This window comes from Callospermophilus lateralis, chromosome 4 (assembly GCF_048772815.1).
Source record: "Callospermophilus lateralis isolate mCalLat2 chromosome 4, mCalLat2.hap1, whole genome shotgun sequence".
NCBI classification, from domain to species: Eukaryota; Metazoa; Chordata; class Mammalia; order Rodentia; family Sciuridae; genus Callospermophilus; species Callospermophilus lateralis.
The window spans coordinates 143,597,208-143,610,939 of NC_135308.1; positions in this window are offsets into that span (position 1 = coordinate 143,597,208).

The window sequence follows — 13,732 nt, forward strand, 5'->3', positions numbered from 1 at the left end:
ATTTGATGCAGGAAGCCACCTGTGAATTACTTGAGGGTTTCACTCATTATGAAGAAGCCAGGGAAATTTAGGTTTAACCTTGGGAACTATCTGTGACTCCTCCTACTCAATAGATTACCCAAGGCACATGACCAGGGAGATCCCTCAAAGTAGCTCCAGAAATGGGCATAACCCATTGGGAACTGAACAGCCCACCTTCTACCTTTTTTGGCAAAGAACATTCCATGGAAAACGTTTGATGTTCCCCAATATAAATAAACCAAGCGCCAGCTCCATTTTGCTTTTTTTAGTATGGAAGCTCCATCCATGTGACCGGCTAGCCCGTCCTGCTCCCACTTTTTAAAAAATATTTCCTGTTCTGTGGTTTTTTCATTGCTCTATTTTTCTTAGACTTTATTCCGCAGCCAGCCCATTGCACCAAGAGGAATCCTATTTCCATGGCCCGCACAGGATGTAAGCGGTAATTTGGCAATTATCCTGGTAACTGGTTCAGCCAAGAAGCATAATGGATACTAATAGGTAGTGGACCCAGGTTTGATGAAGAATTAGATATGTACATAGCCTTCAAGTACATTCACAAAATGCATATTGTTACCAAAAAAAAAAAAAAAAAAAGAAAAAAAGAATAACTTCATAATGGAAAAACCTGGCAGATAGTTTCCTCATCAAGAGGTCAGAGTTTCTATCACCAATAAAGGTTCAAATCAAAACATGCCACCTGATAAGACACAACGATAAGAACACAGCACTGCTTCAATAATATTCCTGCCCAGAATACATAACCTGAATTTCATCTTAAGAAAACATCAAATAACCCCAAACTGAGAGAAGTTCAACAATGTAACAGGCGTGTGTAATCGGCAAAAGTGTCAAAAGTCATGAAAGTCTAGGAAATATTAAGGAAATGTTCCTAACTGAACGAGACTAGGAGATAAATTGACCTTACAACCTGTGATCCTGGATGCAGTACTTTGAAGGACATAGATGGGATCACATGGAATTTGATTGAAGATCATGGATTAAAGGGTAGCATTGTGTCATTTTGTTTCCCTGATTTTGATTTTATGTAGGAAAATGTCCTTCTTTGTAAGGAATATTTTGGCATGAGGGGGCATCCCATTGGCAATTTATTCCCCAATGGTTCAGGAAGAAGGGTATGCTTGTAGCATATCTGTAAATTTGAAATTATTTCAAAATAAAACCACAAACATGTGCTTCCCTTCCATGAAAGTAATTCATTCATCCATTTTCTAGGGAGTGCAATTAATTAATAGTAGATAGAGGCAAAAAGAGAAAGTCAACACACTTGTTCATTCACCATTGGTGAAGTTTTCGTTGTCCAAGAGCATCATGAACATCTGCATTGAGACTAGAAAGAGCAGGGGATATGTTATGCTCAACAAATGTAGCATCTTCAATTAAGCTCCAGTTTAGAAGAGATTAATAAGCATTAAAACTGCAGTTTCAAACCTTTACTGGTTTCCTCACCTGTAATTCTATTGTATAGCATGCCTATGGAACAGTCTAGATCAGAGCTGAGTCTTCTCATTTTCTTCAATTTGTTTATTCATCCACCCCATATTGGCAAGGTGAAAAACTCACTATCTGGGATGCCACCCAACTGAGGAAAGGTCTACATAGGCAGGAATCTGCCATCAGAAGGGTCAGCAGCTGCACAGCATCCCAGGGACATGATTTCCTGGGCTTGGCATGGCTCGGTACCTTCAGAGACTGTGCTCCAGAAGAGCAGTCTTACCCTCCTACCCCCTGGAGAAGAGCCTTGCATGTGAAGAAAAAAGTTCCCACTTGGGTGCCCAGTGCCCAGCAGAGCCACATACCAGTGCTGGGGACAGAGCTTCCCAGAACTGGTTCAATTGCTAAGTTGCTTAGGCACTTGGAACACTTGGAGAGGCAAGAGGAAGCCACCAAGTCCCGCTGGTTCATTGCCAAGCCGCCCAGAGAGAGGCACAGGTCATCCAGCAGCCACCCTGTTGCATCTCACCACACTCAGCCAACATTTACCAGTGAACACGGACTGAACTTTTATGCATCTTACATTTTAGGACCTGAGTGTAGATATCAAATACATGTAGTCATGTATTGCCACAAAGGATAGTATGTAGAAAATACTGCATGAGTGGTGCAAGTATTGCCATTAAAGACATCTTTTATGTCTTCCCTTGTTTGTAGACTCAGATTAAACATCACCTCTTCAGGAATCCTTCTCTGACTTCCGGAAGGGCACCAATTTACTGATCACACATTTGCTGAAGTTTGGATCTCCTTGGAAGTTTTCATTACATGGCAACTTCACCACAGAAATTTTGCTACAGCTGTTTTCCTGCAAGGATTTATCAGTTCAGCTAAGCTGAATAGCAACTTGGAGAGTATTTCATATTAGGATACCTAACACTCTTTGCTGGTAGGCTTTCCATTACAAGGGATTCATTATCCTCTCTGTCTGTGAAAATTAGAGCTGGCCTCTACCTTTGCTGCTGAGTGAAGTTACTGTGGTAAACAGCCCCCAAACCTGCTTTAGATATTGGCAGTTTTGGGTCTATTTGACATTTGGCAAATTGGTGGCAAATTTAGGTAAATTAGATCTCCCTGACATGAGTTAGTTTTGATCTTCACCCCTCCATCTCTCCTTACATTTGCCCAGTTCATTACCTTACAACACATCATAACTGAATATTTATTTGTTTCCTGAGATTTTTTCTACTAAATTATACCTTCCTTTTGGAAATTTTGTGTCCATGGCCCATAAAATCATGACTGACAGAGTAAAGCCAAAATCAAAAGGAAGCAAAGTGTTCATAGGTCTTACTTGAAAGAATAGAATAAACAAAGTATTGAAAATAGAATTATTTGCTTTTATGGGGCAGGGTGGTATAACAAAGTCTATAATTTTATCTATAATAAATTTACTAAGTATCTTGTATTTTATTAATGTGTCTTTTGAAACTTTTTTTTTTTTTAAGTTTTGTCTTGGTACCAGGGATTGAACCCGGGGCGCTTAACCACTGAGCCACAACCCCAAGCCCTTTTTGTTTTTTATTTTGAGACAGAGTCTTGCTAAGTTGCTTAGGTCCTCACTAAGTTGCTGGGTCTGGCTCTGAACTTGCAATCCTCCTGTCTTAGCCTCCCGAGTCTCTGGGATTACAGGCATGTGCCACCTCACCCAGCCTGTGTCTTTTGAAAGTTTTACTAGCTCTAACCATGTATATTCACAGCAATTTGAAATGAAATTGATAATTTCCATTTTATCTCTCATCTAGCTAACCAACCCCCTTGTTATTGAATTGGCCGCTTTATCTCAGTTTATTATTATTTTTTCTTATGGCAAGGGGATTCTGATTGCTTAAGTAGCATTTATTGTCTGCACCATTAATTTAGTTCTTAATATCTACAACTCTGAGGACTGATACCTTCGTTGTGAATATAATACTCCTCTGACTTTACCATAAGAATTCTGAAGGTGGTGAACATTTTCAGATATATCTGTACTTCTGTAGTAATCCAGCTATGGTCTTACACATTTGTTGCTTACTTATTTTGCTCTTTTACATTCTATCAGACTGTGGGGTAATATAAAGTCCCTATAGCTGTATACAAATAGACATTAATTGTTCACTTATAAAAGGTACAGAAAGAGTATTTCCATTCAGTTTGCAGCTCTCCTCCAAATGGTGACCTAAGGACAAAGTTTCCTTCTTCAGCATATAAGTTCTAGGCCGTCTTGCTCATCTGCATCAAGTTAGGAGGGAAAAGGGCACAGAGGGTCATTCATGGAAGCTTTTGATGGTTCAAGTCTAATAGAGAACACATCATTTTTCACATTCTATTATCTGGACTACAGTAGCAGTTGGGAAATATAGTCCAGCTGGGCCCAGCAAGAGAAGCAAGTGTGACCAGGGGTCTCTGCCACACTTGGAAAAAAATACTCTAATAATTAGGTTACTTTTTATTATTTTACTTGCACTCTTATATACTATTTTTACTCATTCTATTTTCGGCTATATGCTGCTACTGTCATTAACTTTTATTAATCATCTCTTTTCTTTATAATTTATAAGCCATACTATACTAATATAACCACTGTTAACATTTTTATCTCTACTTTTTGTGTGCATAAATTTATATGCATTTTACTATTCTTGAAATAGTATATAATATTATTGTATATAATATTGCTTACTTAATATTATAGCATAGACTATTGCTCAATCTTAGGAATGTTTCAGCAGTAATATTTTTAAAGGCTGCATCATCTAGCTATCTATATCATACACTTAGATATTATACCATGATTGTTGGACATTTAAATAGTTTTTTGATTTTTCACTATTTTAAATATCCATCTAGGAATATCATATATATATATATATATTTTTTTTCATGTTGGTGTGTATAAAATGTTCAAACTGCTACAAATTTATGAAGTCCAAGTCTATCAGTTCAATTATTTATTCATTAAAAAATTCACTAATATATTCTAGGAGTTCTGTTATGTGCTAGGGAACGACTAATAGTAGTAACACAGAAGTTAATGAGTTAAAACATGGTAGCTGGTGTAGTGCCTGTTGCCTGTGTGACAGAACAACTAATGACCTACAGAAGTCCCTAAAGCTTCAGACAGAAAATGCCCATTTGAGCTGGACCATGGAAGTAAGATGAGGAGGAATTTTTCAGGGAAAGTAAATAGGGGAAGAGATTTCTCCATAGAGAGAATATCTTTTCTAAGAACATGGAATTGTGAAAAGAGCACGGCCCATTGTTCAGGGCCAGGCTTTGTGTTCTATGGGACAATGTTATGGTTTAGATATGAAGTATCCCCCAAAAGCTCATGTGTGCAACAATGCAAGAAAGCTTAGAGGTGAAATGATTTGCTTATGAGAGCCTTAACTTAATCAGTGCATTAATGCTCTGATAGGGATCAACTCTATGCACACAGGGTGGCTGGAGGGGGCGGGTCACTGGGGGTGTGACCTTGGGTTTATATTTTATCCCTGATAAGCTCTGCTTCCTGATTGCCAGGTCCTGAGGGCTTTCCTCCTCTACACCTTTTGCTATGGTGTTCTGCCTCTTCTCAGACCCAAAGCCAGAGAGTCAGTGGTCTATGAACTGAGACTTCGGAAGCACAAGCCCCCAAATAAACTCTTCCTGCTCTAAAAATGTTCTTGTCAGATCTTTTGGTTACAGTGATAAAAAAGCTGATTAAATAGGACCAAGAGGGTGGTGTGTTACAGGCTGCTGGTAATGGCAACCAACAACTGTTGGTGAGCACCCACTAATACATCCAGATCCTATTTTGTTTTGCAGGAGGAGAAGTGGGAGATACCGCTGGCAACTGTAACATGAAGAAGTAGAATAATGAGTTTTATTTTATTTATTTATTTTTATATCTTTATTTTTATGTGGTGCTGAGGATCGAACTCAGGGCCTCACACGTGCAAGGCAGGCGCTCCACCACTGAGCTACAGCCCCAGCCCCATGAGTTTTATTTTTAAAAATCTGATTAGTTGGATACATTTGAGGGATGAGGGAAGTGGAGGTTATACTGCGTAGGTGACTATGGGAGAAAATCCATGGGGTTTGTTTTGTGTGTTAGATCAGTGCAGTCCTCAGTCATATCAATTAATTTTCAAGTGCTCATGTGTCAATCTGAAATTTTACTCAAAACTCACTACTGCCACCCTGTGGAAACATGGCAAAGTACTGAACCAAGTTTAAATTCAACAATGCTGGTCAGTAATGTTCTGTTGAGTGGTTCCCGACATTTTTACCCCAAAAGGCTTCTTTTATTATCTACCCTGTCACGAGCTGTGTGTGGGCTGTGTGGACTATGTGGTGCATAATAGGAACTCCCTGGGGCACTCCCCACAGGGACTGACTGCAATGAAGGTGAACTTTCCCCTTAAGCCCTGCCTAAGACCCCACAAAGCACCTGAGGTGGGTGTAACTTGCCAAGATATCAATCAACCTGCTGACTGCAAGACATCAGACTCCACCCTTGAAACCCTTGAAAACCCTATTCTTGCCTTTGATGTAAATAAATAAACCACCAGAGCTATTTTCTTTTTGTCTAGTTCAAGAATCCTTGTGGATTAGATCTATCAGGTGCTTTGCTGTTTGTAAATATATTTCTGAGTGTTTGTGTTTTATTATTTGTTAATTATTTGAGATATTAAGATTTTAGGGTGCCTTGGACTCCTCTGGGCAGAAGAACCCTCAATGAGATGCTGGCTGTCTTCGATCCCAAAACTACCCTTTTGAATCTATAATTTTAAAAAGTTAAATACAATTTATTAACAAGTTAATCTCTTAATTTTATAAATCATATACAAATGCTAATCAGAGTTTCAGATCCGATTCATGATAATCAACCAGTATTTGTAGTTTGAACTGATTTCATCTAATAAAAAGAAGCATGAAGTTTCAATTGAAGTTTTAATCAGTCTATACAATCTATATTAAAATAAATGTACAATTTGTTAGTTGTTTGTTTTTTAATAAAGTAACTTGCAAAGCCTCAATACCTGCTAAGTGAACCAGGTCTGCCGCAGTCTGGCTGGGCACAAATCACGAGCCACTGAAGCAGGAACAAACTTTATTTCTGAACTCCACCAGCACACTCCACACATGCTCCCCAGGAATTCTCCCGAAAGCCACAGGGCTCCTCCAGGAACCACACACCAACCGGAAAGTCCCTCCTCTGGCACTTCCCCAACCAATGGGAACTCTCCGGGAATCCTCGCGAGAACTCCAAAGTAGCGAGAACTCCAAAGCAGCAGGCCAAGGCGGACTGCAGAGGTCTAACATACACAGCTCAACATAACCATCATCATCCCAATGACCTGCTGGTGTCACCTCTCAACCACTCCGTACTGGCAAAAATGCCATGCGTCATTCGGACTCGGCTATGGCTCTCAGCATCTCCCCCCTTCTGTTTAATTAAACACCAAGCATGTGGCTTAGGGACCATGCCTGCCTTAGGCTGTCCAATACTATATATGGTTCTTACCCGTCATCAGATGAGCTGACCTCAAGGCGTCAGCCCCCTGTCTTAGGTTGGTACCACTGCAATTGGATCTTACCCGTCACTGACTACAGGTCCAGCATACAGCCATACTTGTGGATAGGCCTTTGCAACAGTGTGTGGGGGGGTGAGGTTCTTTGCCTCACCTCTGTTGGCCCCCAAATTTGGCCTTTGCACCAGTGGGGGGGTGAGGTTCTTTGCCTCACCTCTGTTGGCCCCCAAATTTTAGACCATCACTAGCAGAAGAGAGGAGGATACAAAATGCCATGACACCAAGCCAAATGGTGGCTCTTTTTAGAAAAATTGTACCACCGATGACACCATCTGCAAAGATACGCCAGCACTACCACAATTCGCTGTACCAACAGATAGTTCACAATGCATACAAATGATACATAGTCCAGGTAAGTTCTGCAAGCAGTTCAAAGCAGAGGAATCCATCAATATGTCCATTTCCTCCCAAAGTAAATCGACTCCTTGATTGAGCATCACTTGTTGAGTTATTATTCATTGATGCATCAGTTTATACAGTTTGTTGTGATAACTATCGAAGAAGCTGTAGTTTGGTTTTATCTTTGTCTTCACCGGCACTGGGATGAAGATAGGAATTCTGGCAACGATGGCTATAAAAAAAATTATGTAACATTCCAACAGGTACTAAGAAAACAATTTTCTGAACAATTTACATTATCCTGAACAGAATTATTAAATATAATGAAAAGGAAAGGTGAAAGTAAACAAACAGATCTGTTAACTTCTTTTTTTGTTCACATATTAAAACAATCCTCAACAGCTATTTACCCAATTTAAATTAAACCATTTAAATCACGTGAATTAAAAAAAAATTCGGATCCATTTTTTCATGAGCGCTCCTCATATATGATATATGGACATACGCACATACAGACAAACAACACAAAACACAAGTGTGCACACATAACATACAACACATAAGACAATAGTAAAGGCCTTGTAGCTTTACACAGGTGAAATCTCCATTGCAATGTTTAAAAACTCCACAGTCAAAAAATAAAACTGATCAGAAAAACATTAACCTAGGTCTGTATGAGCTCAAAAAATAAAATAGAACTTTATGATGTGGGAAAAGGCATGATAAAATAGATATTGAAAATATCATCCTGGTTTCATTAGCCTCCAGGTGTGGGAGAACCACTGTCACAGATATAAGGATAGCCAAACTGTAGCTCTGGATATCAGCTGTTATGGATTTGAGTCAAATCATCTTCTCTTTGGTCTGTAGAAATCGCTTTGGTTAGTCTCTCTGGAATCCAAATCGGCTGTTGTTCTCCCTGTGGAAACACACAAACAGAACCCCGACTCCAGACAATCACTGGGTCAGGACCTTTCCATTGTCCTGTTAGAATATCCTTCCAAAGTACCTTAGGCTTATGTACATTTTTTGGATACATATGCCTTTCCGCAGCACTAAGCCCTGATGAATCCAAATTTAAAAAGTTTAGAGTAAAAAGGGTTATTTTAAGTTTATCTTTGGGGGATATATACCCCTTTACAATTCCCTCTTTTTGCTTTAATAAGTACATTTTAATAGTTTGATGAGCTCTTTTAACTATGCCTTGTCCCTGTGGATTGTATGGAATTCCTGTTAAGTGAGTAATGCCAAATGATGAGCAAAATTGTTTAAAAGAGGTAGAAGTATAACCAGGACCATTATCTGTTTTTAACTGTTTTGAAATGCCCACAGTGGCAAAATTTTGTAAGCAATGAGCTATAATATCTTTAGTTTTTTCTCAGGCATGAAGGGAGACCATCAAAAATCCGGAAGAAGTATCAACTGTAATATGCAAATATTTTAATTTTCCAAATTCTGGCAAGTGTGTGATGTCCATCTGCCAAATATGGTTAGGTATCAGTCCTCTAGGATTGACTCCAAGATTAACTTGTGGTAAAAAGGTCACACAATTTTGACATTGTTTTATTATATGTCTGGCTTGTTCCTTAGTTATTTTAAAATGCTTTTGTAAAGTATTAGCATTGACATGGCACCTTTTATGAAAATTTGTAGCTTCTTCTAGTGTAGAGAAAATATGTATGTCATGTGTAGTTTTATCTGCTAAATCATTGCCCAAACTAAGGGCTCCAGGCAATCCTGTATGTGCCCTGGTATGTCCTATAAAGAATGGATCTTTTCTGTCCCAGATTAGACTTTGTATAGTGGTAAACAAAGAGAAAACAGTAGAGGAAGGGGAAATCCTACCAGCATCTTCAAGGGATGCTATAGTATTAACTATATACTGACTATCAGAAAATAAATTAAATACAGAATCTTTAAACATCACAAAAGCTTGCAATACTGCATTAAGCTCTACCTTTTGAGCTGATTGTTTAGGTACTGAAAATGTAAAAGTTTGATCAGGGGTAACTACTGCTGCTGTACCATTATTTGACCCATCAGTGAATATATCTGGAGCATTCATGATAGGTGTTTTTCTTGTCATTTTTGGAAAAACTACAGGATGTGAAGACCAAAAAGACAACAAAGTATTAGATGGTAAGTGATTATCAAATGAAACATTAGATTTACACATGATTATTGCCCAAGTATTTAACTCATTAGCTAACCCATCAATTTGATCCATAGTATATGGAGTAATAATTTTATTGGGAGAAATTCCAAACACTCCCTTTGCTGCTCTTATTCCTTTGAGTACTAATTGTCCTACAGCCTCAGGATACCTAGTAAGAGTAGTGTTAGGAGAATAAGATAAATGTATCCACAATAATGGACCTTCTTGCCAAAATACTCCTGTAGGAATATTATTTTTGTTGGTATTACAATAAATAATAAAGGCAAACTTATATCAATTCTATCCAAATGCATATGTTCCATATATATTTCAATAATTTTTAATGCCTTTCTTGCTTCAGGTGTTAACATGCGGGGTGAATTTGGATCTGATGGACCTTTTAGGATATCAAATAAAGGTCCCAACTCTCCTGTTGGTATGCCTAGATAAGGCCTTATCCAATTTATGTCTCCTAATAACTTTTGAAAGTCGTTAAACTGCCCACAACTGAACCAGTGGGGGCCAGGAGACAGGAGGGGTCTGACAGATAAATTCCCACTGCATGTCCCTCTCTGATGTTTTCCCCAAGCATATTTCTATCAATTCTGTCCAAAGAGTCCCACATGCCAAGCAAATGGCTTTGTCACTTTGAAGAAGCAGTGACCAGGCCAGAAATGTAAAACCTAGTATTTGCTTTATTCCTCCTGGTCTTACCTTTTGGCTTCACTCTCATGGCCCTGGGATTGTGCCTGCCATATAGCATTCACGTTTAAATTTTTCCTTAAGGTCCATTTTATAGAGATCACAGGGGTTCTGACACCAGAGGAATGATTTCTCTCAGATCAGAGGAATAGAAGCAACCATGTTTTCCCTGAATGATTGGAAGTGTAAAAACGTGAAAGAAATTGTGAATCACACAGCCAGTCAGACTTCAGAGACACAAATGTGCAATCTCTATCAAGTGTACAAGACACTCCATTTTTTGTGGGTGGGTTTCTGTACTGTAACTTTATATGTGGCTCTATTAATTTCCCTTCATTCTTCATTATTTCTTTTTTTTTAAAGAGAGAGTGGGAAAGAGAGAGAGAGAGAATATTTTTAATATTTATTTTTTAGTTTTCAGCAAACACAACATCTTTGTTTGTATGTGGTGCTGAGGATCGAACCCGGGCCGCACGCATACCAGGCGAGCGCGCTACCACTTGAGCCACATCCCCAGCCCCATTATTTCTTTTTAATGTTTTTTTTTCAATAAGTCACTTAAGATCTGTTATGGTTTAGATATGAGGTGTCCCCAAAAGCTCCTATTAATGCAGGAATGGTCAGAGATGAAATGATTATAACATAACAGTCCACCTTAATTTGAATGGACCACTTGGGTGCTAACTATAGGCAAGTGTGAATAGAGGAGGTGGTTCACTGGGGGCATGCCCTGGCAGGGTCCATCTTCTCTGTGGTTCCTTCTCTTCCCATCTCTCTCTGCTCACTTCCCCCATGATGTTTGGCCCAGAAGAATGGAGTCAGCCATCTAGGGACTGAGACCTCTGAAACCATGAACCCTCCTTTAAATTGTTCTTGTTGGAGTTTAAGCCACAGCAATGAAAAAGCTGACTAACAGCTTAGGAACTGACTTCCTCAACACTATTCCCAAAGCACAAGAAGTAAAATCAAGAATCAATAAATGGGATGGTATCAAACTAGAAAGTCTCTTCACAGCAAAGGAAACAATCAAGAATACGAAGAGAGAGCCTATAGAAAGGGCGAAAAACTTTGCCACCTGTACCTCAGATAAAGCATTCATCACTAGGAAATTTAAAGAACTCAAAAAATTTAACACCAACCTCCCCCCCCAAAAAACCCAAATAACCCAATCAATAAATGGGCAAAAGAACTGAAGAGGCATTTCACAGAAAATGAAATACTAATGGTCACAAATACATGAAAAAATGTTCCACATCTCTAGCAACCAGAGAAATGCATATTAAAACTACATTGAGATTCCATCTTACTCCAGTCAGAATAGAAATTATGAAGAACATAAGTTTCTAAATGTTGGCGAGGATGTGGGGAAAAAGGTACACTCATACATTGCTGGTGGGACTGCAAATTGGTGCAACCACTTTGAAAAGTAGTGTGGGAGATTCCTCAGAAAACCTGTAATGGAACCACAATTTGACCCAGTTATCCCACTCCTCAGTATATACCCAAAGGACTTAAAATCAGCATACTGCAGTGATGCAGCCACATCAATATTTATAGCGGCTCAATTCACAATAGCTAAGCTAAGGAACCAACCTAGGTGCCCTTCAACAGATGAATGGATAAACAAAATGTGATATGTATACACAATGAAATATTACTCAGCCACAAAAAAGAATGGCTTTATGATTTTGCTGGTAAATGGATGGATCTGGAGACTATTATACTAAATGAAATAAGCCAATCCCCAAAGGACAAATGTTCTCTCTAATATTCAGATGCTAACACAAAATAAGTTGGGCAGGGGTGGGGTAGAATAGAAATTAGAAAAAGGGGAATGAAGGGAATGGGAGATGGGAATAGGAAAGACAGTAGAATGAATTGGGCACAGCTTTCTCATGTTCATATATGAATACATGACCAGTGAAACTCCACATGATGTACGACCACAAGATTGGAATCCTAACTAGAGTAAGTTATATATGGAGTATGTATGCATAAAATATGTCAAAATGCACTCTACTATCATGTATATCTAAAAAGAACAACAACAAAAGAAAAAGCTGACTAAAAGAAACATTCATTGCAGTTTTGCTTAGCTGATTAAATCCTATATGACAATGTTTTATAAAATACATGATGTAATTTAAAAAAAGAAAAAACTGATTAAACAAAATCCTTTGTAGAATAAATTGGATGATAAAAAGGTAACTTGGTGTAATGAGAAACACATGAATTCTAGGACCTAGAAAGGTCCTAGGTCCTAATTCATGCTATTTCATTACCTACAAAACCAGACGTTTAAACTAGGTGTCTCTAGGTTCTAAGTTTAACATTCACTTAATTCAATGCTGACTTAATCACTGGAGCACACTTAAAGGCCAGGACTGACAATGGTTCTGTTTCCACGGAAAATTCTGGACTAAGGAGATTACTTTTTAATACTTTTCCTTTAGGTTCGTTTTATAGAGATCTTAAATAAATAAAGAAAGAAAGAAAGAAAGAAGGTGCTATTTTTATACAGGTTTCACATTACTTACACCAGAGTTTTTTTGGGGGGGGGTTGTGGTTAGATTCTGATTGATTATAAATGTAGAGGGGAACAAAGATTTATTAAACACCAACTCCAATCAGATAGTGTGCTAAATGCTTTGTATATATTATGTTTTTCATTTCATGTCAACCCTAGGAAAAAGAGCCAGGAACTTTAAGTGGCAAGGAATAAACCTCTCTACAGGTGCCAAAAATAGACACTGAGATTCACTGAGTCAGAGCAAGGCAGTTTATAACACATGGCACAAAAAAATGGCAGGGGCACTATCACCCTTGTGTTGGTTCTCCTGCCCCCAAGTACCCTGGGTAAAGTGATGAGCCCAGAAGGATATTACCCAGATAGAGGTTCTACCAGAGCTGGGAACCAGAGCTAAGGACCCAGAACTTTTTGAACAACAAACAGAAAATAAGCAGGTCCCTCTTCCTGTGGGAATGCAGCAGTCCCCCTGGTTAAGTGTGGTGGTCCATGAACCTGCTCGCTTGCCCATGCCTAATTACTGAAACTGCTCAGCATCAGGAGACACAGCACTACAAATACTGCATGCTACCCAGCAGCCCTGTAAGATAGGTGCCACCATTATTATGTCTACTAATGAGGAAACTGGAGCAGAGACAACTCACACATGGCCAGGATTTAATTTCAGACAGTCTTGGCTTCTAACCATAACACCAGGTTTCCTTTAAGGCATGATTTTCTCTGTATAGTGGTGCAGTGGGTTTTAAAACAGCAAAAAGACTTGAATTCTAATCTAGGGCTAGTGGCTATATGATCTGCAGAAGAAGAAAATGTATTTCTAAGTCTTATTTTTTTAAATAAAAAAATACTACCATCGTTCGGATTTGACATAATATGCACAAAACTTCTACCAGACAGAAAACACACAAATCTTGAGTT